This window comes from Bubalus kerabau, chromosome 3 (genome assembly GCF_029407905.1).
Source record: "Bubalus kerabau isolate K-KA32 ecotype Philippines breed swamp buffalo chromosome 3, PCC_UOA_SB_1v2, whole genome shotgun sequence".
NCBI classification, from domain to species: Eukaryota; Metazoa; Chordata; class Mammalia; order Artiodactyla; family Bovidae; genus Bubalus; species Bubalus kerabau.
The window spans coordinates 75362811-75389164 of NC_073626.1; the positions used below are offsets into that span (position 1 = coordinate 75362811).

A 26354-nucleotide genomic window follows, 5' to 3' on the forward strand; every position below is an offset into this window, starting at 1 on the left:
GCGTTTAATAAAGAGACTATGTAATAATACAAAGAGCAGCACGGAGATCCTACAAGTTCAGTAACGGGTGAGAGTCGCTGCGAGAGCAAGGACAGTGAGAAGCTGCTAAAACTCAGAGAAACAGAGAGAGCTGTGTCACAGTGAGGCTACCTGGGGGAACCTGGGAAATTCAGTTGAGAGCTGCAGCCAGCCCCCAGTGACCCCACAGGAAGGGAGCTAGACGAACAAATATCCCAACCTTTCTCCACCCTCCCTCCAATCTCCTGTCCACTGTCCAAACTCAGCAAGAAGCCAGAGGATAAAGAAACCTGTCCATCCAGTCAACACAAGTCAACCCCCTGGGGCACAATACAAGATGAAGATGGGTGGACATTGGGCCTGGGGTGGGGGAGGAAGAGAGAGTGGAAGATGTGCTACACAACTCTAGCACGTTCGTTTTCAGGCAGAAATAACAATGAATCGGTGCGGAGAAAGCAAGGGCACCCCACTCCAGTACTTTTGCCTAGAAAATCCCATGGACGGAGGAGCCTGGTAGGCTGCAGTCCATGGGGTCGCTAGAGTCGGACATGACTGAGCGACTTCACTTTCACTTTTCACTTTCATGCATTGGAGAAGGAAATGGCAACCCACTCCAGTGTTCTTGCCTGGAGAATCCCAGGGACGGGAAGCCTGGTTGGCTGCCGTCTATATGGCTGCACAGAGTCGGACACAACTGAATTGACGCAGCAGCTGCAGCAGCAGCAACAACAATGAATCGGAAAGGATGCACTTGTACTTAACCTCTCCTATTTATCAAGCATTCTGTACCCCAAACTTCACAAAATTAAAAAAAAAAAAAAAGCTTCTGTTCACCATAACTCTAGCGGTGGGGGCGGGGCAGATATTGGTATTACAGAGTGAGAAAGCCAAGGTTCAGAGAGGTTAAGAGGCTGGCCCAAAGTCACAGAGCTGGTAAGCATCAAGTTTAGTGTTCAAACCCAGAATGCACACAGAGGGAAAGGGAGGCTTTGGGTTGATACATAAAATCCTATTTTACCACTTCTGATGAGAAAGAAAAAAATGTACTTCTTTTACTTAAATAGTTGTTCTACTGGCTTAGAGTACCTTCATAAGAGATTAACCATTTCAGTTTTCAACAGAGCGCTTTTAGTAATGAATTTACAGAAGACCCGGTATGTCTAGCATAGAAGTGACAGGCACTATTAAATGGAACTAGAAGGGCCAGTAAGCATCTTTGGTTTAAAAGGCAATGTGATTTTTTTAATATGAAATTTTATCTCTTTTTTTGGCCACACCCTCTGCAGTGGAAGCTCAGTCTTCACCACTGGACCACCAGGGAAGTCCCAAAATTTTAATTTTTTTAAAAGGTGTAAGAATTGCAAATACAAAGTGATTTCTCAATCACGCATACATTCATATTTCTTTCTCAGATGAGACCTGCTTCCTGCATCACTCCCTTCACCAGGTCCTTTGAAGGGGACAAAAAGAAGGACCTCCTCATCTCCATTTCCTTTAAAGACAAGCAGGACCGTGCGTAACACTTGAGAAAAGCAAAGTTCTCCTTTATACCACAGCTGGTCTAGAAAATTGGAATAAGTTGGAAAGTAAATATTAGCACTGAACTGCAGCTGGCAGCGTGTTTACTTTTCAGTGCATTTCCTTCTGAATCAAAAGAAATTTTACTTTTGAATGAATTGAACAAAGCACCACCTAGTGGTAGGCGGAAATATTTAAAAGTGAAGCGTTCAAGGAACATGAGAAAATATGGAACGAATTCACTACCAGTTTACTTTACCAGGTAACTTTCAATATTAAAATATTGAAGGGTTTACATAGTTGGGGTTGGGGTGGGGGGCTATAACTGTAAAAAGTCAGGCTGATAAACTCCTGTTGAACCAAGTATCCCTGAATACTCCTTTCTTAATGCACATGCTGTGTCATGTACATAGCCAATGGCACACAGATTCTACTTGTGTAGAGAAATACACCCTTCCCCACATTTCAAAATTTTCATTTCAAAACTAGCAGGCTACCTGAATGGGAAGGAAGTCCAAAAGGGAGGGGATATACATCTAATGTATGGCCGATTCATTTTGTTGTACAGTAGAAACTTACACAGAGTTGTAAAGCAACTATACTCCGATAAAAATTAATTCAAAAAGAAAAACTAGCAGGCTATGATCGCTTGCTTCACTAGATGTATCAATGAGCCTGGCGGTGTCCCTTCTCTGCGTAGCCTCCAGTCACCTCCACTCTTCTCAAACCTTGATCCATTTGCCCGTCTCTCTGAACGAGCTGCCGTGCCTGTGACTTCACACAGAAGAGGGGAGCCGTCACAGAGGAACTCTCACCTTCCTGCCACTGAAGTGACACACTTCCCTCCTGAGAGGTCAGAGACGTGTCTTTTTCCCATCTGAGCTCGAGCCTACTACTTCCATCTGAATCTCAGCATCTCTCTTGGAACTTTCCTCTTTCTGCCATCTCCAGGCACCTCCTTGCAGACTCATCCCCAGATTCCTTACAGTGGGCTGTCTCTCCCATCCTGGCGGCGGCGGTAGTGGTTTAGTTACTAAGTCGTGTCTGACCCTTGCGACCTCATAGACTGTTGGGGGCCAGAGTGAGGCACTCGGCCCGTGGCAAAGGTCATGAGGAAGGAGGCTCGACATACGCAAAGGCAGGATCGAGCCTCAGGAGTCCTCCTGGAAATCCTCGAGCATCTACCCCCATAACCAGAGCCTGTCTGCTTTACTACTTTGTGCTCTCACCTACACCTCTGACTTTACGGGGGGCTGTCCCCCACCACCTCTTTCGGAGAAGGAGTTAACCTAGAGCTCCAGTTAATAAAAACTCCTGGGCATGACAAGAGTGTTTTAACCTACAAACTTCTCTGAAGGTTCTCTAGCCTGCCTGACAGGCTTGTCCGGCCACATGTGATTGCTCACAGCCTCCCAACCGTGAGAGGCACGAGATGCTTTAAACCTAAAAACAGGTTCCTTAGAAAAGTTAGAAAACTATTAGTATAAGTATAATGGGCTGATTAGAAATTGTATTGGTGATGGGTTTTTCATTTGTTGAGCCAATGTTTGTTGCTAAGTCTCCATATCCCCTGCCCTTACACACATTAATGAATATGTAGAAGAAATAAGTATTAACCTTTGGTATTAATCACGTTAGACCTTAGGCTAAGTAAATTCTTTCCTTAACTAAAACCCACTACACCCTCACCCTATAGGAATGTAACTTTATTTGGGTGGCGTCTGTTTTAAGAATAATCACCCCTGGAGAAATAAGTGTCCTGGTTGACTGACCGCTGTCACAAGGAGAGGGTCATAAATTGTCAGCAGGCCCCCTGGCCAGAAGATGATGTAACACCCCTAAGACCTCTGTATACATTTGTATGAAGCACCTGACTTTGATAAAAGTCAGGACTGCTGACCCCGTGTGACTTTTGCATAACATCTCAGTGTATAAAAGTAGACCATGGAAAATAAAGAATTGGGATCAGTTTCTTGAAAACCTGGTCTCCCCATGTCGCTCTCTCTCTCACTCTGGCTGAGTCTCCATCTGGAGCGCAGAACCCGCCATGCTTACTAATTATGCCTGGGCTTCTGAGATCCGACCGGGGAGGCCTCAGTGTCTCCTCTCCTTCGGGAGAACGGGAGGATGCCTGTGGCCTATGTAAGTGGTGCAAATTTCTTGTCTTGAAGTTTTATTGGTCTCCTGCGTAAACCAAGCTACTCAGCCTCTTTTCTCCACTGAATTTTCCTACTGAGCTATCCTCATTCTATTACTGTTTATATCTTTAATTAATATCTAATTGAAGCTATTGTATCCTGATCCTCGCTGCCGCCGTCCCTGCTTCGAATACCCTGGATCAGCCGGGGCTGGACCCCGGCAATAAACTGTAGCCCTGCAGGCTCCTCTGTCCATGGGATTCTCCAGGCAAGAACACTAGAGTGGGCTGCCATTTCCTTCTCCCTCTCCCATCCTCCAAGCAGACAAACCTCACATTTATTCAGTGACCGCCTCTATATATCCTCAGTCCTGTTTCCCTTCTTTACAGGTTATCTGCCTTTTCTGTCCCCAGTTCTTTATCTGCCATTTGTTCCTTAACCAAATGGAATCTGGGAACTTAAGGCCTCTCCGCAGCATTGACCTCAGTGGTCATTCCTTCCTTCCTGAAGTGATCTTTGTCCCTTGATTTCTATGGCACTCTCCTGCTTTCCCCCACCACCCTCACCTCCTCGGCTTGTAGATGGCCACCTTCCGCCTCACTGTGTTCACACAGGTCTCTCCCTGTGTCTTCTTCATGCTGGCTTCCCTCTGTGTCCAAATGCTCCCTTTCTACAAGTGACAGAAAAAGAGAAGATGTAGAGACACAGAGAGGGAAGGCATGTGAAGTTGAGCCAGAGTAGAGTGATGCAGCTACAAGCCCAGGAAAGCCAAAGAAGGCAGCGATGCCCAAAGCAGGAGAGTAGCATGGAACAGATCCCCGCGCAGAGCCTCCAGCAGGAACCAACTCTGCTCACACCTTGTTTAAGTACTGGCCCCCAGAACTGTGACAGAAGACACTTACTTGGTCTTACCCAGTCTGTGGTAATTTGTTGTTGTTACTGTTCAGTCACTCAGTCATGTCTGACTTTTTGAGACCCCATGGACTGCAGCACACCAGGCTTCCCTGTCCTTCACCATCTCCTGGAGCTCACTTAAACTCATGTCCATTGAGTTGGTGATGCCATCCAACCATCTCATCCTCTGTCATCCCCTTCTCCTCCCACCTTCAATCTTTCCCAGTATCAGGGTCTTATCTCATGAGTCAGCTCTTTGCATCAGGTGGCCAAAGTACTGGAGCTTCAGCTTCAACATCAGTCCTACCAATGAATATTCAGGGTTGATTTCCTTGGGACTGACTGGTTTGATCTCCTTGCTGTCCAAGGGACTCTCAAGAGTCTTCTCCAACACCATAGTTCAAAAGCATCAATTCTTGGGTGCTCAGCCTTCTTTAGGATCCAACTCTCACATCCATACATGACAACTGGAAAAACCATAGCTGTGACTAGATGGACCTTTGTCAGCAAAGTAATGTCTCTGCTTTTTAATACGCTGTCTAGGTTATTTGTTAGAGCAGCCCTATTGCACAACCTGTGTGGCCAGAAGTGCCACATTTACAAAGAGAAGCTCCTCTGAACTGGCTGAAAACTGTCATACCTGGAATAAAACCTCCAAAAACTCAGCTGAACGCTGGCTTTAGCAGACAAGCAGCAGGCAGCCAGGCGTTACCAGGCAGGCTGGCCCGATACCCTGACAACCAGGATCAGCCACCCACAGCAGGGTGGAGGTGCTGGGTGCGGAGCCTGCAGAGGTAGTGATGACTGCTGACCTGGGATCCGGGGAAAGGAGACCAAGTCTCCCAGAAGGGGAGAGCTGACTACAAGCATTAACGTGGCCAGAGGAGATGGAGAACAGAAACTAGCCTGGGCTAGTCAGCTGACAAGATCACACTTTAGGACAATGGAACCAGGTAGCTGCCACTGGTTCCGCTACCCCTGCACACTCAAACTGCACTGCTCTCCCACTGAAGAACTCCTCAGTGGTCCCTTCCTCTTGGCATTGTTGCTCAAGAGTTAAAGCCGCAGGCAATAGCATCTGACTGGCCGAGCTCAGGTCCCCAGCTGCCCATGCTAACTCCCAGGAGATGGAAAGAGGTTACCTGTCGGCTTCTGCCTCTGCCATGAGAGGGAGGCCTTTCTCGGCCCAGCCTTATGCAATGGGAGACTCACCCAACACAGAAACGAAGTTTGGATGTTGAGTAGGCACAGGAACTAACAAGCACCCCCCCACAGTGAAACTATGCAATCGAAGCATCAGAAAAAAACCCAAGTAGGACCTGGAACCAGAAAAGCAGAAGCCTGTATCTCACCTTGAATGGTCTGGGAAATGAAGGGAAACTTCATTGATTTAGATAGGAATGGTTGTAAATGTGTTTTCATTTCACTGGGCAAGGGCGGACTGAACAATACCTTGTAGGGAGCATTTGAAAGGAAAACGCCAGGTTTGGCGTAATTCCCGAGTCCCGTACCGCAGACGCAACTCTCGAGGAGTCGCAGGGGCGGGGAGAGGCGGGTGACTGTGCGCATGCGCAGCGCGAGGCTTGGACTCGGGGTCCACCTGCTGGAGCAGTTTTTCTCCAACTTTTCTCTCGCTGAGCCTTCACAGTGCAGGGCTGTCACTGCCCAGCAGTGTGGAGATTAACAGAAGCGGGCCCAGCTGCATAGTCTAGGATGGGTTCCCCAAATAAGAGCGAAGGAAGGCCGGTTCATCAAGAAGACAGTTCGTGATGGGGACTGGAAGCTGGGCTTTTTTTCATTTCAGGATTCCCAAGACCTGGAGCAGAGGATTTCTGTGGTCCTGAGACTGGGTGCAGGGCTCTCTTGTGGCTCTCAGGGGCCTGCACCTCACCCTGATGACCAGGACAGGGGACAGATGCCTGTTAGAAGCTTCAGGGCCCTTCTTGGCCCATCTTCTTCCTCCCCCTTTCTCATGCTCCTCCAGAATCTATCAGCAGAAGAGAGGCTGCTCTCAGCAGGTCTGTTCTCGCTGTTTGTGTGACTCATGGCTTTTTGGCCATGACTTCTGTCATGCCCAAGACTTGTCTGTATACACATAGCCCAGATCAGCTGAGTTTTATCACTGCTCCCTAGATTTCTCCAGCTTCCCTTTTCCCGCTGGAAAGACCAGTACTTCCTCCCACCTGCTCCCACGTGTCACCTTAGGGCTTCCTGGCTCTGTGCCCCACATTTTGGAGATATACCCAGGATGCTATAGAACAAGTTTAGATTGTTGCTGGGGGACTAATTCACTGCTAAACAATGTCGATAAACACCTTTGGGGATAGGCCAAGGAGGCTGTTGTTACCATGGAATGCCCACCTAGTGATCACTGATTAGAAGACAGTATTGCTGGGGCCACCATCCCTGGGTCTGACACCTTAATTCATAGGGACAAGCCCAGCCCCAACCAGCCTTCTTAAAAATACATTTTGTGATTAAAAAACAGAACAAGACAAAAAGCCTCCCAAAATACAAAACAAAGTAGGCCTGATTAAATCCACTGATAGTAAGTGTAGGGCTTGAAGAGTTTTTATGAATTGATGTCCCTGTGTAACTGCCACACAGTTCCAGATACGTATGTGATTGGACTTGAGAGTGTGAGTCAATTGGAGCCAATTCCCTACTGCGGGATGGGAGCACCCCAGGCAGTGGTTCTCAGACTTTAACACACATCAGAATCACCTGGAGGGCTTGTTATAACACGGATTGCTGGCCCCCATCCCAGAGTTTCTGATTCAGTAGGTGTGAGGTGGGCTGAGAATCTGCATCTCTTAACAAGTTCCCAGAAGATGCTTATGCTGTTCTTCAAGACCACACTTCGAGAACACCTCCTCAACCTGGGCTCAGGGATTGCCAGTAAGTGTTAGTTAACCATACAAAGAAGGAAGTTTTAACCACAACAGTTTTGATGAAAATGAATCAGCCAGGTACTTAGCTGGTGGTCTTTCAATTCTGGCATTCAGGTGCCTGGCCCAGAGAACCCTTTGATGCAGTCTGTTTCCAGCAGATATAAGCATAGATTGCATCAGCGCATCGCCTCTTGAGACTACTTACCAGGGAATGAATTAGTCCAAAGAGCTCCAAAGTCTAGATTAAAGTCTAGAAGTTTCACTATACCCTTTTATGGTCAGAGAAGGGATATTGACAAATTGATTTGAGATCCTCAGAGGGAGATTAACCAGTCAGTACTTACGGTTAGGACATTTTAAACATTTAAACATTTTAAAATAGAGCCCTGTGGCATAACAAGAAATACATATATTTAGTCTTTGTTCCCAGTTCCTGACACACAGTTCCTAAAACTGTTGGAAACTCTGGGGAGTGAGAAGTGTCTTTTGTATGCGCATGTGATGACTGGTACCTGGAGGCACGTAGATGGCTTCTGGATGGAGCTGGTCTCCAAGGCATGAGTAGAAGGGTGGAACTTTCCATTCCACCAAACTTCCCACCCCTGACTGGAGACTGAGCTCAATCACCAATGACTAATGATTTCACCAGTCATGCCTAAGAAATCAAACCTCCATAAAACCCCTAAACCATGGGTTTGGAGAGCTTCCTGGTAGATGAGAACAATGAAGTACTAGGAGGGTGCCCTGCCCAGAGAAGGCAGGTCATGCTTTGCCCTATACATTTCTTCTGTTTGGCTGTTCTTGAGTTGTATCCTTATAATAAACCAGTAATAGTAAGTGAAGTGCTTTCCTGTGTTCTGTGAACCATTCTACCAAATTATTGAATGAGGAGGGAGATCATGAGAACTCCTATTAATAGCCAGTTGGTTAGTCAAAAATACAGGTGACAGACAGTCTGAGACTTTTGACTGGGTAGTCCTATAGAATCTGCAAAATAACTCTGGGTAGTTAGGGTTAGAATTGAATTGTAGGACACCCAGTTGGTGTCTGGAGAATAAGAAGAATAGGTTAGTGTAAAAAAAACCATCCAACACATCTGGTGTCAGAAGTGCTGTGATTAAGGACAGCTAAGCACATGTTATGTGACCCCGATCCCCCAAAATGTGCATTTTTGTTTTTGTATTCACTTTTCTGAACCTAGAAAGTTTTTCATAATTTTCCATATATTCCATATTTTTAAACAATTATTATATATTCCTTTTATAATCAGAAAAGAAACAAACTCCTGTTGAAAATTCAATTAACTATCAAGAATAAAAAAGAGAAATTTATTCGAGCCAAATGGAGGATTATAACCCTAGAAACAGATTCTCAGAAAGCTACGAGAACCGTCCCAACTGTTAGAAGGCATAGTCATATACATTTTTGAGACAAAGGTCATATATCAAAATGACACACTGATACTTTACATAAAGGTCACCAAGGATACATAGTCCAGGTAAGCTTGTACAAAGTGAGCGGCAAGTCACCATGACCCCCTAGGGTGCTGGAAAAGAGCACTATTATTTTAAGAAGTTACATTGCTAGCCTCAGAACAAAGAAAAAAATTGGTTTTTATGGTTGAGCAGGCACTCCCATCTTTGAGGAGCTCTGGTTAATGTGTAATGCACATTAGGGAGGGAGAAGGCCCAAACAGAGAGAATTCTGTGTTTAATTGTTTTCTTGTCCTGCCTTAAAATATAAATTTTATTTTCCAGGGAAAGCAGCAATAGGGATTCAAGGAGTTTAAATGATTCACTGATTGACATCTCTTGCTGCCTCTATTTGGATAAGCAGCTGGAGTTAAGAATTTCTGTATAAGATATTTATATTTCTTCCTATACATACACACACACAGACACACACACACATGTATCAAACACATAAATATCAAAGTGTCCCTGGGCTGTTTCTCAGTGCTGTTTGAATCTACAGCATACAAGAAATAGATTTTTAAACACTAGTATTTCTACAGTTTGTTTTTTTTTTTCTTTCTTAAAAAGCAGCATGGAGGTAGAGAAGTGTTTGGATATGGAGGGAAGGTTTTTTGTTTTCTTTTTAAGAAAAAGTAAACCATCCACTTTTACGGTGGAATGATTCTGACCCTCATGATTCATTTTAATCCCCTGTGATTATTTACTGTGAGTTCTGCTAGCCAGTGGCTGTTCTGTGAGCAAACATTCTGGCAACTCTTTCTTTAGAAAGAAATGCACTTGCAAACAGGATTTGCACTATCAACTCTCTTCCAAGCCTCCTGGGCTGAGGGGGAAGTGATCAAAATGAGATATTACACCCAGATGGATTCATAAGGCTTCATCTTATCGTCACACTGGGGTGGGACTTCCTCTAGGTCATTCCAAGGCTGTGGGCACGAGTGTCAGCAGGGGTGAAAACAGATTCAATGCTAACCACTTGGCATGATCCTGAAGACAGGACCAGCTGGGCCATTCTGCCTTGGGAAGCAATCATGACTCTTTCCACTCCCATTAGGGCAAAGGGCAACCCTTATATGCAGCTGCTCCTACTTTTCAAAAGTTGCAACCCATCAGTCAAGTGTTTAGTTGACCTCTTTTAAATCTAAAAAACAAAAATAAAGGAATGTTTTTTCAGAATGTGACATGAAACAGAGAAGTCATGAATAACTCATCCTTCCTACATTTCAGGTTCTTTGTTACTATGTCCCTAAGCTCAGGTTCTGGAGAAGGAAATGGCACCCCACTCCAGTATTCTTGCCTGGAGAATTCCATGGACGCAGGAGCCTGGGAGGCTACAGTCCATGGGGTCCAAAGAGGAGGACACGACTGGGCAGCTAACACGCTCACACACAAACTCAGGTTCACCCAGTTCCTCTCAGGGTCAGGGGCTTGTGGCTTTGCAAGGCAGCCCTCTCCATCATTAAACAGCTCTAGTTGGTAAAGAGCTGCTGCTGCTGCTGCTAAGTCGCTTCAGTCGTGTCTGACTCTGTGCGACCCCATAGATGGCAGCCCACCAGGCTCCCCCGTCCATGGGATTCTCCAGGCAGGAGCACTGGAGTGGGTTGCCATTTCCTTCTCCAATGCAGGAAAGTGAAAAGTGAAAGTGAAGTCGCTCAGTCGAGTCCAACTCTTAGCGACCCCATGGACTGCAGCCTACCAGGCTCCTCCGTCCATGGGATTTTCCAGGCGAGAGTACTGGAGTAGGGTGCCATTGCCTTCTCCGTGGTAAAGAGCACGTACTCACGTTGAGCTGCCACGAGGGCCTTCCCCCCAGGGCTTCTGGAGAATGTCAGGTGAAGTGCCATCCCTCCGCCACAGGACAATGTTTTGAGTACCTTTTATTTCATTTTCTCTTCGACTCCTGTTATTCAGAACAAGCATTTTAAAGGCTCTCAACTGTTCTTCAAATTACCTGATTGAAATATCCCTCACCCTGTCTAGCTCTCTACCAGACACTCTGCAGCCTATCGAAGTGCTGAATCTGTACTTGAACACTGAGCGAAGACCCAAGCATTGTAATCTTTATTAATTGACACTACTGTTTGCAACCTGTCTGACTTCTGAAAGTTTTAAAACAGCCTTGACATTGTATTAGCTCAAAATGAGCTTGTGGTCAGCTAACCCCAGCCCTCTCCCCAAACTCAAGGTCCTTATTACATGAACTTCTGTTAAACCACCTGTGTTTCATTATTTGAGCCACAATATAGGACTTTATGGGGCTTCCTTGGTGGCTCAGACAGTAAAGAATCTGCCTGCAATGCAGGAGACTGGGGTTTGATCCTTGGTTAGGAAGATCCCCTCGAGGAGGAAATGGCAACTCCAGTATTCTTGCCTGGAGAATTCATGGACAGAGGAGGCAGGTGGGCTACAGTCCATGGGGTTGCAAAGAGTCAGACATGACTGAAGCGAGTTAGCTCACACAGGCACATGGGACTTTATATGTGCCAGTTTAATAGTGAAAAAATGGATTCTCAGGGAAAGTAGGCATTTCATCTAAGATTCTGCAACAAGTAACCAAGATTTGAGCATACTAATCCTTGAGAGTACATTGAAACCTTTTTCATTCCTGACCCTATCATTCAAAAAATGATCAGCATCAAAGCAAAACCATTTTTAGAACAGTTGCATGTATCAGGCATTGTTTAAATGCTTTTTGTAAATTAATGAACTCAATCCTCATAACCACTTTATGGTTGTGGTTGTCTTAGTCACTCAGTCGTGTCCGACTCTTTGCGACCTCATGGACTGTAGCCCACCAGGCTCCTCTGTCCATGGGATTCTCCAGGCAAGAACACTGGAGTGGGTTGCCATTCCCTTCCCCAGGGGGTCATACTGACACTGGTATTGAACCCAGGTCTCCTGCATTGTAGACGGATTCTTTACTGTCTGGTCCACCAGGGAAGTCCAACCACTTTATGAGATATATCCTATTATCATCCACATTGTAGGGTTGAAGAAGCTAAGACACAGAGACATTAATAACTTGCCCAAGATCACAGAGCTGATATTCATATACAGAGCTGGGATTCACAGCCAGGTAGCCTGACTTCAGGAGAGGTAGGCTTAACCACTATGCTGCTCCAAGTAACGTTTCCACTTCTCTGTTATCCACAGATTTATAAAAATGTCTTTGATTTTAAGAGCATAGTAGTTTATTTATTGACCAGTACTTGCTGCCTTCCAAGTCTTATGCTTGGCACTTGACACACATATACAGCCAGTTGAGAGGGGCTTGGGCGCAGGGTGATTTCAGATGTAAGTGACAGAAACCTGGCTCAGGCCAGCCAAAAAGGAGGGGTCTATTATATCCAAAGTGTAAGAGGAGTAGATCTTGATTTAGAGGCGTTAGGATTTAGAGGCCAATAGAGGATGGGCAGGATTTGTTTTCTATAGAAGATTAGGAGCGGCCCACCAGGCAGAGGTAAACAGGAGCCACCTTTAGCAGATGAAGGTCTTTGGTTACAAGCAGTAAGATGCCCCTCCTGGCTACCTCAAAGACAAAGGAAATGTCCTAGACGCCATGGGGTGGCTTTTAAAATCGTAAAGTGAATGAAAGAATGAGGCCCACCAGCAAGAAGAGCTAGGGCACCTTAAGGGATCCCAGTAGCATGAGATTAACTGACAAGCATCTTCCCTATCACTTCCCACTATAACTGCTTTTCTGTACCAAGATCTATAATAGAACTCCTCAAACATGGTGGGCTGGTGGTGACTCCCATCTTTCTTGTGTCATTCAACCATAAGGTAATCACGTTGGTCTGATTCTATTCTTTGGCTTTTTTTTTAATTGGTAAGGAACAACAACAACAAAAAAAACAAACATACAAAGGGTTTTCCTGATGGCTCAGCAGCTTGAGCTCTGCAGGCTCAAGAATCTGCCTGCAATGCAGGAGACATAGGAGACACGGGTTCAATCCCTGGGTTGGGAAGATCCCTGGGAGAAGGAAATGGGAATCCACTCCAGTATTCTTGCCTAGTAAATCCCATCAACAGAGGAGCCTGGCAGGTTACGGTCCATGGGGTCACAGAGTTGGACACAACTGAGCACAAAGCACATACTGAGGCATAATTGACACTGATATACCAAGAGGAATTTCAAACAATTAGATAAATAATATTTAAATAGTAATAGTCAAATTACTTTAAGCAATTCAAGATATAAGACATCTGGCTCATATCAATAGCGTTTCTGACACAAATTCAACTTTTCTATCAAAATTTGGGGACAACTGGCTAATCTTTTGCAACAAAATATAAAATAAAGTGATATTTCTAAAGTATATCTTCCATAAAAATTGATTTCGGATGTATGCAAAATTTTAAACCGTGGAAGTAGGAGAATGAAATTTGGATGAGTGTGGATTATACTTCTTTCGTGGTGTGCTCAATGCATGTGTCCCTATTCCCATTTGAGAATGCCCTTTCTGCGTGTGCCCACCTCAGGATAAGCCCTGTATAGCTGGTGACTCCACCACTCCCTGGACATAGCTTATTTGTCACGCGGCAGCCGGGGTAGGGAGATAGACCAATCTACTACTGAATGGACTGTGTGAATTAGCTTCTCTTTCCTATGAGTTGAAACTGGAGCACAGAGATACTAGTCTACATGTCAGTGGTGCTCAAACTTGGGTGGCCACAGTGTGGATAAACCATTTCTCAGAGAAGGAAGCACATTCTTAGAGAATAGGCAGAGAGCAGAGAACAGGAAAACTCAGAGAAATGGAAATGATGCTTTGGTGACAGGTAAGGTTTTAGTTTCCAGTTCCAGAATCTCATGTAGCCTTGTTAAATCTCCTACTTCCAGGTTCCAGTTTAAATCACAAATATTGCATTGAGTTTTCCTTCAATTAAGCCAGCTCCCTGTGCTTTCAAATAAAAAAGCCTGAAGCAATAATCTTGGCAAAATACTTCTAATATTATATCATAAGCAAAGTTCCTAAAAGAAAAGTTATTTTAAAATCTGTCCTCATAAAAATTAAAAAACACAAACAGGATTAAAGAAAAGAATAACTCTGGACCGAGAACTACACATATATGCAAAGAGCTACATTCTTGATATCACTGAAAACCATAACAAAAGGTACTATGCTAATAGAAGCATCAGCAAAGTTCTTTAAAATAGGCCATTTCCAATAAAAGAAATAGAAACAATCACTTTATATGTAAAATCTTCAAGTGCAAAAGAAACCGCAATGAAATACTGTTTTTGGTCCAGCAATTAGGCAAAGTCTCCTGACTGGCCTCCCACTTTCTTTAAGTGAAAAGGTGAAAGTTCTCAACTTAAAAGAAAGAAAAAAGTTGTACTGAGGTAAGAAGGAAAAAAAGAATTATGCGAGTTTTGCATAAGTCTCAACTCAGACTGCAGAATTACAGCCACAGTGCATGATCAGTGCTTGTTAAGATGGGAAAGGCATTGAATTCTTTCATGTGGTAAGATATTTGGGGATGTAGACCTCATTCACATAACTTTGCTAGAGTACATTTTTATCATTGTTCTAGTTTATGATTGGTATTGTTAATCTCTGAGTATGCCTAATTTATGAATTAAATTTTATCCTAGGTATGTATGGATAGACAAAGACTCAGTATATTTAGGAGTCAGTACTATCCGCAGTTTTAGGCGTTCACTGGGGGTCCTGTACCATATTCCCTGAGGATGGTGGGTAGAGGCGGCTGCTGGAGTCTTTCTTTAACGCAGCAGCCAGAAGGTTCCTTTTCTAAAAAATATTTTACTTATTTATTTTTGGCTGCACTGGGTCTTAGTTGCAACACTAGGGATCTTCCATTGGGGTACGCAGACTTCCTTTTAGCTGTGGTGCAGAGGGCATCTTTTGAATTATAAGTTGGAATATGTCACTCCTGTGCTCCAATCTCTCCATCTTGTCTAGAGAAAGCCACAATCCCTGGGACAATGTAGGAGCCCCCATTTCCTCAGTAACCACCTCTCCTCTCACTCTTCCCTTTGCCTCCCCCATTTCCCTGCTCCAGTCTCTGGCCTGGTTGATGCTGTTTGAATGAACGTGCGTTATCCAACCTCCAGAACTTGGTGCTCCCTCTGCCAAAAATGCTCTTTCCCTAGATATCTCCATGGCTGTTCCTTCACCTCCTCCAAGCCTTTGCTGAAAAGTCACCATCTCATTGGATGGCTTCCCTGGCCACTGTGCTTGAAATGGACGCCTTGCCTCTTCCTCCTGTTTTATATGTCTCTATAGTATTTAACCACTTTGTGGTATAAAGCTTTTTCACTTAACTGTTAATTGGCTATCTTTTCATACCAAGAATGCAAGCTTCATGAAGGCAGCGATTTATCACCAGCCTTCAGTACATAGGCAGGCACACAGCAGCCACTCAATAAACAAATGTTGAATAAATGAATAAAAAGAGAATAACATCAGTGTTGTGCAGCATCTGGGAAGATTGCTTCCATGAACCACTGATGAGAATGTAAAGTGGTACAAGTTTCTGAAGGATGATGTGGCAATAAGAATCAAAATTCTTACAAATCTGTACCTCTAGTGTAACATTGACTTTACTTCCAGAAATTTATCATAAGGAAATAATATACTAGTTAGAACATTTTTGGTTGCAAAAACCAAGAAACCACTTGTTCTAGGCCAAATAATAATGGTGGAAGGACTTATAACAAGGGTAAAAGGGAGAATGCATTATGTGGAATGTTTAGATATCTCTGCCACTCTCACTGTCTTTAGTCTGGCTCCCCAGGAAACATGGAGATAGGGATTTGCATGCAGAAAGTTTAACAGATGACCCTCTTTAAATCAATAAGTGTAAGAGAGTGAAGAAAGGAGAATTGGACAGAGGGCAAGGTTAAATTGAGATGTTATAATCAATGCCATGGAGAGCTTTGGAGTTGCCCAATATTGAGGCAAGGAGCCCAGGCTTTTATACCCACATATCAACCAATCATTGGATGTAGGCTGCCCCTATGTGGAAAAGGTGTGTGACATTAGTCCAAACAGCTCTTTCAGTCCAAGGGCAGGTCCTGGAATCAACTCAGCTGTGAGCCATCAGCAACAGACATTCCTGGCCTCTGGGGGAATGGATACTTCACTCCTGATGGGGAGGATATGGGTAGGACACCCCAACATCTACTCTACCTATAGAACTTAAAGTGTGTGTTCTTCCAAGACAAAGAATAATTGGGCTAGATTCTTTAATGCTGTCAGGGCTTCTCTCTTATTTTTTAATTCAACTCGTTCACACTAGATTGTTTTCTGTTTCTTGTTCCTCACAGTCAAAGATGATTTCCAACAGCCCCCAATTTAAACATTTTAGCTTCATCCTCAGAGACAGAGAAATTCTGAATGACCCAGCTTGGGTCAGTGTTCATCCACAGATCTACCAAATAACTATGGTAGAGGGTAAAGTCTCACAGTACTAACATGCTATAACCATTGGGATTCAAGGACAGAAAAAGGGGGAAATCCATGCTTGCATGTGCCACATCTATAAATGAAAGTGAAGTTCTTTCAGTCGTGTCCGACTCTGCAACCCCATGGACTATACAGTCCATAGAATTCTTCAGACCAGAATGCTGGAGTGGGTAGCCTATCCCTTCTCCAGGGGATCTTCCCAACTCAGGGATCAAACCCAGATCTCCCACATTGCAGGCGGATTCTTTATCAGCTGAACCACAAGGGAAGCCCAAGGATACTGGAGTGGGTAGCCTATCCCTTCTCTAGCAAATCTTCCTGACCTAGGAATCGAACTGGGGTCTCCTGCATTGCAGGCAGATTCTTTACGAACTGAGCTATCAGGGAAGCCCGTCACATCTGTAAAGCCAGAGAAAAAAATTTTTCAAAGGATATAAACTAAAATGTTAACTGTAGCTATTTTTTGCTAGTGGAATTAAGAATGGTTTCTCTTTCCTCTCTTTCTTTTTGCATATATATCTTTGTAATTGTTATGTGTAGAAAAATAACATTTTTGTAATTGGAATATTTTTTAAAAGGAAAACATAGGCATCTGGTTCTGGTCCTCTGTACAAAAAGGGCCACCAGGTATACGGCATAGAAAGACTTCATATAAGGTGAGATTTTCTGAGAACTGGTGTGAAAGACCAGCTTGACTTTGCAAAGCTTATTGCACTGAATTGCACAGAAATGAAACATGGAAATGCCAAATATTCAGCAGTTACAAGTAATCTTCTGACATACTGGTGCTCCTTAACCCTCTATGATGAGTCCAAGTTGTAAGTGCAAACTTTAAACAAGACCTTCCACTTGCTTTTGCCAAAATACAGGGTGGAGCAGGGTAATGTAAACCATCAGCCAGAAGGTTATCAATATCCTAGCATGCTCCACACTGGGCCGTTCATTATGGAGACAGACTATTTGAAATCACCAAATTAGCTTTTATATTTACATTAATATATGCAACTGACTTTTGCTGAGCATCTATGTGCTGGGAAATATAAAGAAAAACACAACAGAACCCTACTTTAAGCTAAGGATCCAGTGGGTAGAGAGGTAGAATATGTGTGTCTGTCTGTGTATTACTTACAAATATATATACACACACACACACACACACACACACACACACACACACACAAGTACATATTTAATGGGGCTTCCCTAGTGGCTCAGTGGTGAAGAATCTGCCTGCAATGTAGGAGACCTGTGCTCAATCCCTGGGTCAGGAAGATCCCCTGGAGAAAGGCATGGCAACCCACTCCAGTATTCTTGCCTGGAGAATTACATGGACAGAGGAGCCTGGTGGGCTACAGTCTATGCAGTCACAAAGAGTTGGACCTGACTAAGTGACTAACACCTCACCCTACCTCACATATTTTATATATTTGCATATATATATACTCAAATAATTATAAAAAATGTAGAGTGATTTTAGACCCATACTTGAACTTAAAGCACAAGTTCTCTGGGAGTTAAAGAATTATTATTTCTGGTTGGGATGACTTCATAAAGAATTTCAGTTTAAATGACTGTTTTGGGATTTCAGCTGAACAATTTCATTGTATGTCTATGTTGTATCAATATATCATTATATGTATTACCATTATGCATTTAACATATCATTATATATTTTAACACTATATATAACACATATATGTCTGCTGCTGCTGCTAAGTCGCTTCAGTCATGTCCGACTCTGTGCGACCCCATAGACGACAGCCCACCAGGCTCTGCTGTCCCTGGGATTCTCCAGGCAAGAACACTGGAGTGGGTTGCCATTTCCTTCTCCATATATAATACATATATGTCTCTATATATCAATACATGTATATGTGTGTATATATATACACAGGTTCTGCTTTAACCAAGTATCTGTATTAGCATATCCCTATACTGCCAAGGGATGCACAGGCTTGAAAACTAATGGGAGGGCCTAAAGAAGAACTGGCATTAAATATTTTCAATTAAATTAAATTCTAACTCCCAACTTTGGGGGAAGAAAAAGAAGGGGACAGATTCTAGGTCTAATGTCATGGGGAATGTGCACACCATCCAACCTGACCCCCTCACTCTAAGAGATGTCTGACCCTGATTACAGTAAGACAACAAACATCACTCTTCCCTGAAGGAGTTTATATTGTTAAAATAAAAAAAAAAGGAAAAAGCAGCTGGAGAAATCAATTAGTCATTTTGTCACATTAAGTAATGGGATAAAATGCAGGTTGAATGGTACAAAATCTAATGTTTCCCACCATAGTTTTGGGAGGAAAGGCTTTTGGGACTCAAGGGAGACTTTGATTGAAATTAGAGGGATGAACTAATCTTAGTGCTGGAGACTGGAAAGGGGTGGAGAACACAGAGGCAGGGCCAGGCTGAGTGAAGACCGGATATGAGAGCTCTTGCACTTTCTGGATGTTTTCTTCTCTTTGTTAAAACTAGCACTTTATTTTACCCTGTCTCTGGAGGTTATCTCTCTCCAATTTGCATTGTTCCTCAGAAGAAACACAGGAAACACAGGAAGACATACCCTAAGACAGCCGGTTTCCCTTAACAGCTTAAAAGGTACTGGGCACTTCCAGTGTTTTTAAAGCCTAGGAATCAGCTAACCCAAGCCCAGAACATGGAGAGTATTAACAAAGTCACTCATTGCTACAATCTACACTCAACAGGAAGTTAGTTATTCCATCTCAGGTTGGAATTTTTAAATCTTGTCAGCAAAATAAATTTCAGCCTGGTACTCATCTACTGAAGAACTTATTATATTTTGACCCCTTGCAATTCCTGGGTGAGCACTGTCTGGGCACTGATGGTGGGACTAATGGTCCCATGACAGGCAAGTTCTGAGGACCTCTTCCCCTTCCTCTCTCTCCTGCTTAGCCAGCTGTCTCCCCTCTAGTCACCATTATCCTGAGAGATGTGATGGCAAGAGCTACAAGACCAGTCACCTCCAGCATTTAAAAAAAATTTAACCCCACTTGGCTCAGAGGGTAAAGAACCTTCCTGCAATGCAGAAGACCTGGGTTCAATTCCTGGTTGGGGAAGACCCCTTGGAGAAGAGCATGGCAACCCACTCTAGTATTCTTGCCTGGAGAATCCCACGGACAGAGGAGCCTGGTGGGCTGCAGTCCGTGGGGTCGCAAAGAGTCAGACACGACTGAAGTGAACTTAGCACACCCACACTTGTTCAATGATATTGCTTTCATTTGGTCTGCCACAAGCACATTTTAAACATTTCTATCAAAAACACTGCAAAATATTGAGCTCATAATAGGTGTTTCATAAATACTTGTAGTCTGCTTTATCAATTGGATTTCAACTGTGTATATCTGAGCTCCTGGTGTATGTGTTTGCTTAGTCACTCAGTCGTGTCTGACTCTTTGTGACCCTTTGGACTGTAGCCCATCAGACTCCTCTGTCCATGGGATTTTTCAGGCAAGAATGCTGGAGTGGGGTGCCATTTCCTTCTCCAGGGGATCTTCCAGACCCAGGGATCTGAACCCTCGTCTCTTGCATCTCCTGCATTGGCAATGTACATTAATATTCCAATGATCAAAATATGTCTGTGGCTAAACCTTTTTATAGAGAGAGGTGCTCCAGTTACCCAGCACTGGAGTTCTGAATTGGGAGTCCTGGATTCCAAGATTCTATCCCATGTGGTTTCTGTGAGGTTTAAATGAGAAAATGTATATAAAAAGTATTTCACACAGTTGCTGGTATACTCATTTAAGCACTGGACAAAATTTATTAGAATTTTGTCTTACTGTCTCATCTTCTAATGAAAAGGCCAGATTTATATGCTTTTTCTTTAAAATGTTTATTTATTGGCTGTGCTGGGTCTTTGCTGCTGCATGGGCTTTTCTCTAGTTGCAGTCAGTCCGGGCTTCTCATTGCGGTGGCTCTAAGAGCATGGGCTCTAAGGGCATGCGGCTTCAGTAGTTGCAGTTCCCTGGCTTTATAATAATGGCGCACTGCCTTAGTTGCTCTGTGGCATGTGGAATCTTCCTGGACCAGGGATCTAACCCACATCTCCTACATTGGCAGGCAGTCCTTTACCACTGAGTCACCAAGGAAGCCCTTCTATGCTTTTGTGTGTGTGTGTGTGTGTGTGGTGCAGAATTGAGATGAAGCGCAGAGAAAGACTAGAACTGAAAGGCAAGAAGGCAGTGATGTAGATTATTTGCGTGCTGGGCCAGTTTCTGAATTCCCTGTATAATGAAGAATTTAGGTACCAGTCAAAAGTCAAGGAAAATAAACAGAAGCCAGAGAGATCAATTTGCATAACAAAATAGGGGTGGGGAGAGCACAGAAAGGCCATAAAGGCTGAGGTGGGGGAGAGAATTTGGGAGGTATGAGGGTGCTTGGCTGCAGAACAGCTGTGGGCTCAGACGGGAAAAGAGGAAAGGGAGTTTTAAGAAGTGTTCCTGTGTAGTATACGGTGGATATCCTATAACATATGTCCCCCACCAGCATGTCCAGCCTCTTCTCCCCTGAGTCCTTGCTGGAGCTAAACTGCCCTGCCTGCCATTCTTCTCTTACAATTGCTTACCTCTTTCCTCTTATCTAATCCTCACCTCTCCCTTTCTTTTTTCTGGTTGCCTAATTCCCATCCATACCTCAAAGCTTCATTCCTCATGAAGCCTTCATGCATTTCATGAGCTGGAAATAATCTTTCTTTTGAATTCCCAGGGTATTTAATCTGTGCCCCTCTTGTGGCTCTTTGATTGTTCCATTTATAAGTCTTATCCCCAGGAGCTGCAGATTTTCAAAGATCTGGATACATGTTTGATACATCATTGCCCTTTGCCAGCATCTAGCACAATGCCTGTTATATCACAGGTACTCAGTAAATATTTGTTGATTGGATGAAGGATGGATGGATAAATTCCAATTGGCACATTGTCCTAAATGTCCGATACAAGTCCTATTTTACAACAATATACAAAGGAATTTTATGAAAAATCCATCACAGGGATAGATAAGATTTAAACCCAGATTGTTTTCAATCATGGAAATACACTTCCCTGTGTTTCAGCTCTGTTGCTTAATTAGAGACTGGGTAATTCTCACCCAGAGTTCATAGCTATTTTGCTGATTTATAACTTACAATGTATTCAGCTTGAGTAAGTCATCTTATTGTAGACACCCACATTAACTGGAAAACCATGGCCATGTTAGGGAGAATTGATTTGTAGCCAAACCTTCTTATACCCTCTTGGAAACAAAATCTGGCAGCAATCCAACTGCTCAAGTCAAATAGACATTTAGCTACACTCTGCATTAGATATGCCTGGTGACCTCAGAAAAATACACACAAATGGAAATGTTGGCTTAAAGTACTATAACATGATTATAGTTCAGAACAAAAACTTTTACTTGAGAGCAGCCATAATCGCTGTACTTTTGTCTAGCATGTATTTGAAAATGTATTTGATTTTTAAACCTACAAAAAAATTTCCAGAAGATCTGCTATACTATTTACCAGGAAATAAGTATTATTTTAAATGTGTATTCAAAACAAATTAAAAACAGAACTCTTTTACCCTTTTTCTCTGATCACTCAAAACCAGTGGTCATTTTGACTTGTCAAAATAAATTCTACCACAAAATTTTACAAATAGGACATATGACATTCAGAAGATTCTGACCTAGAGTTCATAGTAATACCTGTGACCCCATCATGTACTGCACTAAAACTTCCTCTTCAAGCTGAGCAATTAACAAGAAATCCATTATCTTGGGTCAGGGACAGAAAACCTTTTCATTCTGCTTTTGAATTTCAATTTCCTCTCTCTTTATACCTCTATACTCACACACACACAGCCCTTCTATAACTTTGGAGGTGATATAATAAAAACTAAGCAAGCACTGCTCAGAAATGTGCAGTTTGTCAGTAATATGCAATTACAAATTGGTTCCCAACCAGCCAACAGCCACCTCTCCTTTTAGTATCATTTTGGTGGGATTTATCTTCTGCTACTATAAGAAGCACTATGGAGGAGAACAGTTCTTAAGGATTTTAACGTGTTTTTCAAATTTGATTTCTAAGATCCAAAATTGGTCCTATGGATATAATTTAGGCACCCTCTGGTGGTCAATAGAATACAATTAACTCTCCTAAACATTAATATGAATAATCTAAGCTTGAAGGCCAATTTAACAGCTGATGACATAAATAGTCTTTTCTTCCCCCCACTAAACAGTTTCATGGTCTAAATCCCTAAGTTCAAAGTAAATGCTGCCTCCATTATAAAGCAAATGGCTTTGCCCAGTGAAAGTGCTACTTATGAATCATAAAATGCCACACAAACATCAGGTAAGCCTCAGATAAAAGGAGGGTGGGGAGACTCATTTAGATTAAGTATTTAGGAATACATTATTAAAAACAGACCAAATATACTTGAAGTAAATTCACACTGTGGAAAAATATATTTCAACTGGTAACAAACATAGGAGAGAATGTTACATATTTGTGAATATTTTAAATAAATAATTTGAACCTTTATCAGTATAACTGAAGAATAGAATTTTCTATCACATTCGCAGAAATACACCCTATGATATTTTTGTTCAACGGCAAACATTCTGCACTATTTTGGGAACTGCACTAATACCACTGGTATTCCTAGTGTTTAAAGCTGTGTTGACATGATAAAGTGCTATAATTTTAACTTGTTATTGTGAGGCAGAAACTGCCTCATTAATTTCTGCTTCATTCAAAACTGAGAAACGAATCAATGTTTACCAATGGGAATGAAGCTAAATGAGTAACAAAATGAAAACCCAAAACACTTGTGATAAGTCATTAGTTTAAAACGTAGGAAAAAAACTCAAAGGGTTTTCTAAGTTTTGTTTAGTCAACAGAACAAATAAAAATGAGAAAACGGTTTTTAGTATAGTTGAAATGGATTGTTCCGTGCACTCTTTTAATTTCAATCTTGTTAAATCTGAAAAAAAAGGTTGCTCTCTATACAATAAATACACCGGTATAGCATACTGCAGATGAAATCACATATCAATGCTTTAACAAAGTATGACTTCTTAGTCACACTAGATATTTATGAAACTGTAACATAAGATACTTAAATTTACTAGATATACCAACACTTTGAATATATCGAACATTCAAATAAAAGTCGTCTTCTGTTTTATCCATAATCCAGTTGATTTAAATATTTTAAAATATCACAGAATGACAACCAAACCTAAAAGGAACATTAGGGATAACTTAGTCCCATTCCTTTATTTTACAAATGAGAAAGATAAGAACCAGAAAGAGTAGAACATTGGTCTAAAAATCGAACAACTATTTAGTAACAGAACAAACAAATCTGGCCCTTCTAGGTGCTTATGTGTTAAGCACAAAATTAAATCTTTGAATGAAAACATAAATGTTCTCAAAAGTCAATTCATTTTTGCCCTTTTAATAAACAATCTAAGTCCCCACCCATAGTAATCACCCCAAGTGGTTAACGCCCTTCCTTACATTGAATTTGTAGCAGAAAGGCTATTGCTTAGTTTCCAGCTAAGTGAGAAAAGAAACATACTCTATTCCTTATCAGATAATAGGACATTATAAAAATGAATACTATTTTCAAGACATAACACTTGGATAAAGTATAGAGAGCATTTTGTTAGAGCATCACACCATTAGGAACTCAAAGGACTTATGGAAAGCTAGATGCTTAAAAAGGGAAACATGGCAACACTCAGCTGTATTGTTTAAAGTAGCACAATATTCTAAAAACATTTTGTGGTGCGTGTGTGTTTTGGGTCGGGGGGCAGGGGGGAGGCGCTAAGACCTGTATGGAAAAGAGGAAGGGGAGGGGAAGATAGTTTTCACCTGAGTCAAGCTGTCTGTCACTAAGATTCAGCTGTGATCAGCCATCCTTGGTGAGTACAAAGCTGGTCCAGTAACCAAGGCTTGTCTATACAATGGGAGGGTTAAGTCTGAGCACAGGACAGTTAATTTTTGACTCACCCCTAGGATATCACTCCAAAGCATGGAGAGAATTACCAACAAGCTGAGCTGTAGCATCAAAACCTTGATGCTCTGTTACCTCTCAAAGAGAGCTTAACAAAGAGGAGAAAAAAAAAAAACAAACACGTTTACTCTCGGCCTTATTGGATGCCCAGTTCTGAGCTGAAGAGCTTGTGAAAAAAGATTCTTTTGAATAAAATTCAGCTTCCCAAACTACAAGAAGACTCAAACATACAAAATGGCTGAGGACAAAACACACCCCCCTTGCAACTCTGCTTCTAATACTAAACAGGTTTTTCTTTTTAAACTCAAACCATGTACCATTTAAATTGGTGGGGGAATGGAGAGTGAGGGAGGTGGTCAGGGAGAAGACCAGATGTCTAAGATTTTTCCAATTAATTCTGCCACAATACAAGTGTATCAATTTGGAATCCTTGTGACCTGTGCACCCTCAGATTCCTTATCTGTGTATTGGGGGATCTTGGTCCTTCTCTGTTCAATATTCCATGCTTCTATGTGAAAGGGACATATTAAAACAGTTTAATTATAAAGGCAAAAACTTTCCTCGATTACAAAATATATCTGGAGTTAACCTTAGTTCCCTCAACAGTCTGTAATCCCCCTGGTGCGTTGGTCGCTCAGTCGTGTCCGACTCTTCGCAACCCTATGGACTGCAGCCCGCCAGGGTCCTCTATCCACGGAATTCTCCAGGCAGGAATACTGGAGTGGGTTGCTGTTTCCTCCTCCAGAGGATCTTCCTGACCTAGGGATCAAACCCAGGTCTCCTGCATTGCAGGCAGATTCTTTGCCGTTTGAACCACCAGGGAAGCCTTTGTAATCTCCCCGAAATTGTGTGAAAAAATTCTGGTGTTTGTATGTACATAAATAGTTTTCTAGGGAGACAGTATTTCTATTAGAGATTCAAAAGGAAATTAGGACCCCCAAAGTTTGGGGACTTCTGATTGACAGTAAAAGGTGTCTTTAGATCCTGCTTTATCTAGTTGTGTGAGCAGATCCACAGCAATCTTGACCCAGTTCTAAAATCTGTCCCACAAAGCCTTCTTGAGTTTCTCATTTATCTTCATGAACTGTGTGCTTGTAATTTTTCATGAGCAGTAAGCCTGTTCAAAATCGAGTCCTTTTCATTAAAGATTTAAAATTCTGGAGATTTCAAGATTTATGTTAATGTTAGTGGCTAAAGGAGAGCCATTTGACTACATCAGAAAATTTTAAGCCTATAGCATCTTAAATATTCGCCCACTGATGTTGGATTATTTTACTATTTCTTTTTTCTTGAGTTAACTGATACAAAACAAAAGGCTGGCTCCTCCTTCCAACCTGCTTTTCTTTTTCTTCTGATCTTTGAGTCTGCTGTGAAAGGATGATGAATTAACTGTGGTTCTATTTGAAGGAGTAATTTTCATTTTTATAATGATTTTGATCCTCAAGATAAATTAAAAATATTTATATAGTATTCTTAAAATAATTAGTTCTAAAGTAAAAAGGAAAATGATATTAGGGAATCTGAGGAACTGGGAACTGAAAGCCAGGAAGAAATGAGAACCAAAGAGAAAATCTTACATGATTAGATATTGAAATAGTATCAAATCCCTAAGCAGAGAAGCAAGAAAAAAGGAGGATTAAAACAAAAAAGAAACAAGTATAGCAACTAGAGAATACTGAATTGTTGAATACATTACATGAAAACGACAAAAAGCCATCATAACTCAGCTTTTCACGAACATCTTTTGGCTGATAATCTCAAGGCGTTATATGGCTTCTCCTTAATTAAGGCAAAGACAGAGGCGATCAGAGAATATCACAGAAGGATGTTGCCAGTGATTATCAGATAAATGCAAAAAGCTCAGGGGAAGAACCTTTTGTGGTAAAGAAGTGCCAGTCGGTGAGAAATGTTGATTCCCTCCCCCGCCCCCCGCCCGGACAGTATCAAAGAGGTGTAAAGTAAA

General features: G+C 42.3%; 1 protein-coding gene across 1 annotated transcript in view; it reads left to right on the plus strand.

The window, feature by feature from the left end:
- Positions 1 to 26138: 26138 nt before the first annotated feature.
- The window catches only part of CHN1 (chimerin 1), a 200242-nt gene continuing 200026 nt past the window's right edge, over positions 26139 to 26354 (plus strand). Inside the window, exon 1 of the mRNA XM_055572171.1 lies at positions 26139 to 26290. The gene's annotated coding sequence lies outside the window, so the exon portion shown is untranslated. The remainder of the gene's footprint in view (positions 26291 to 26354) is intronic.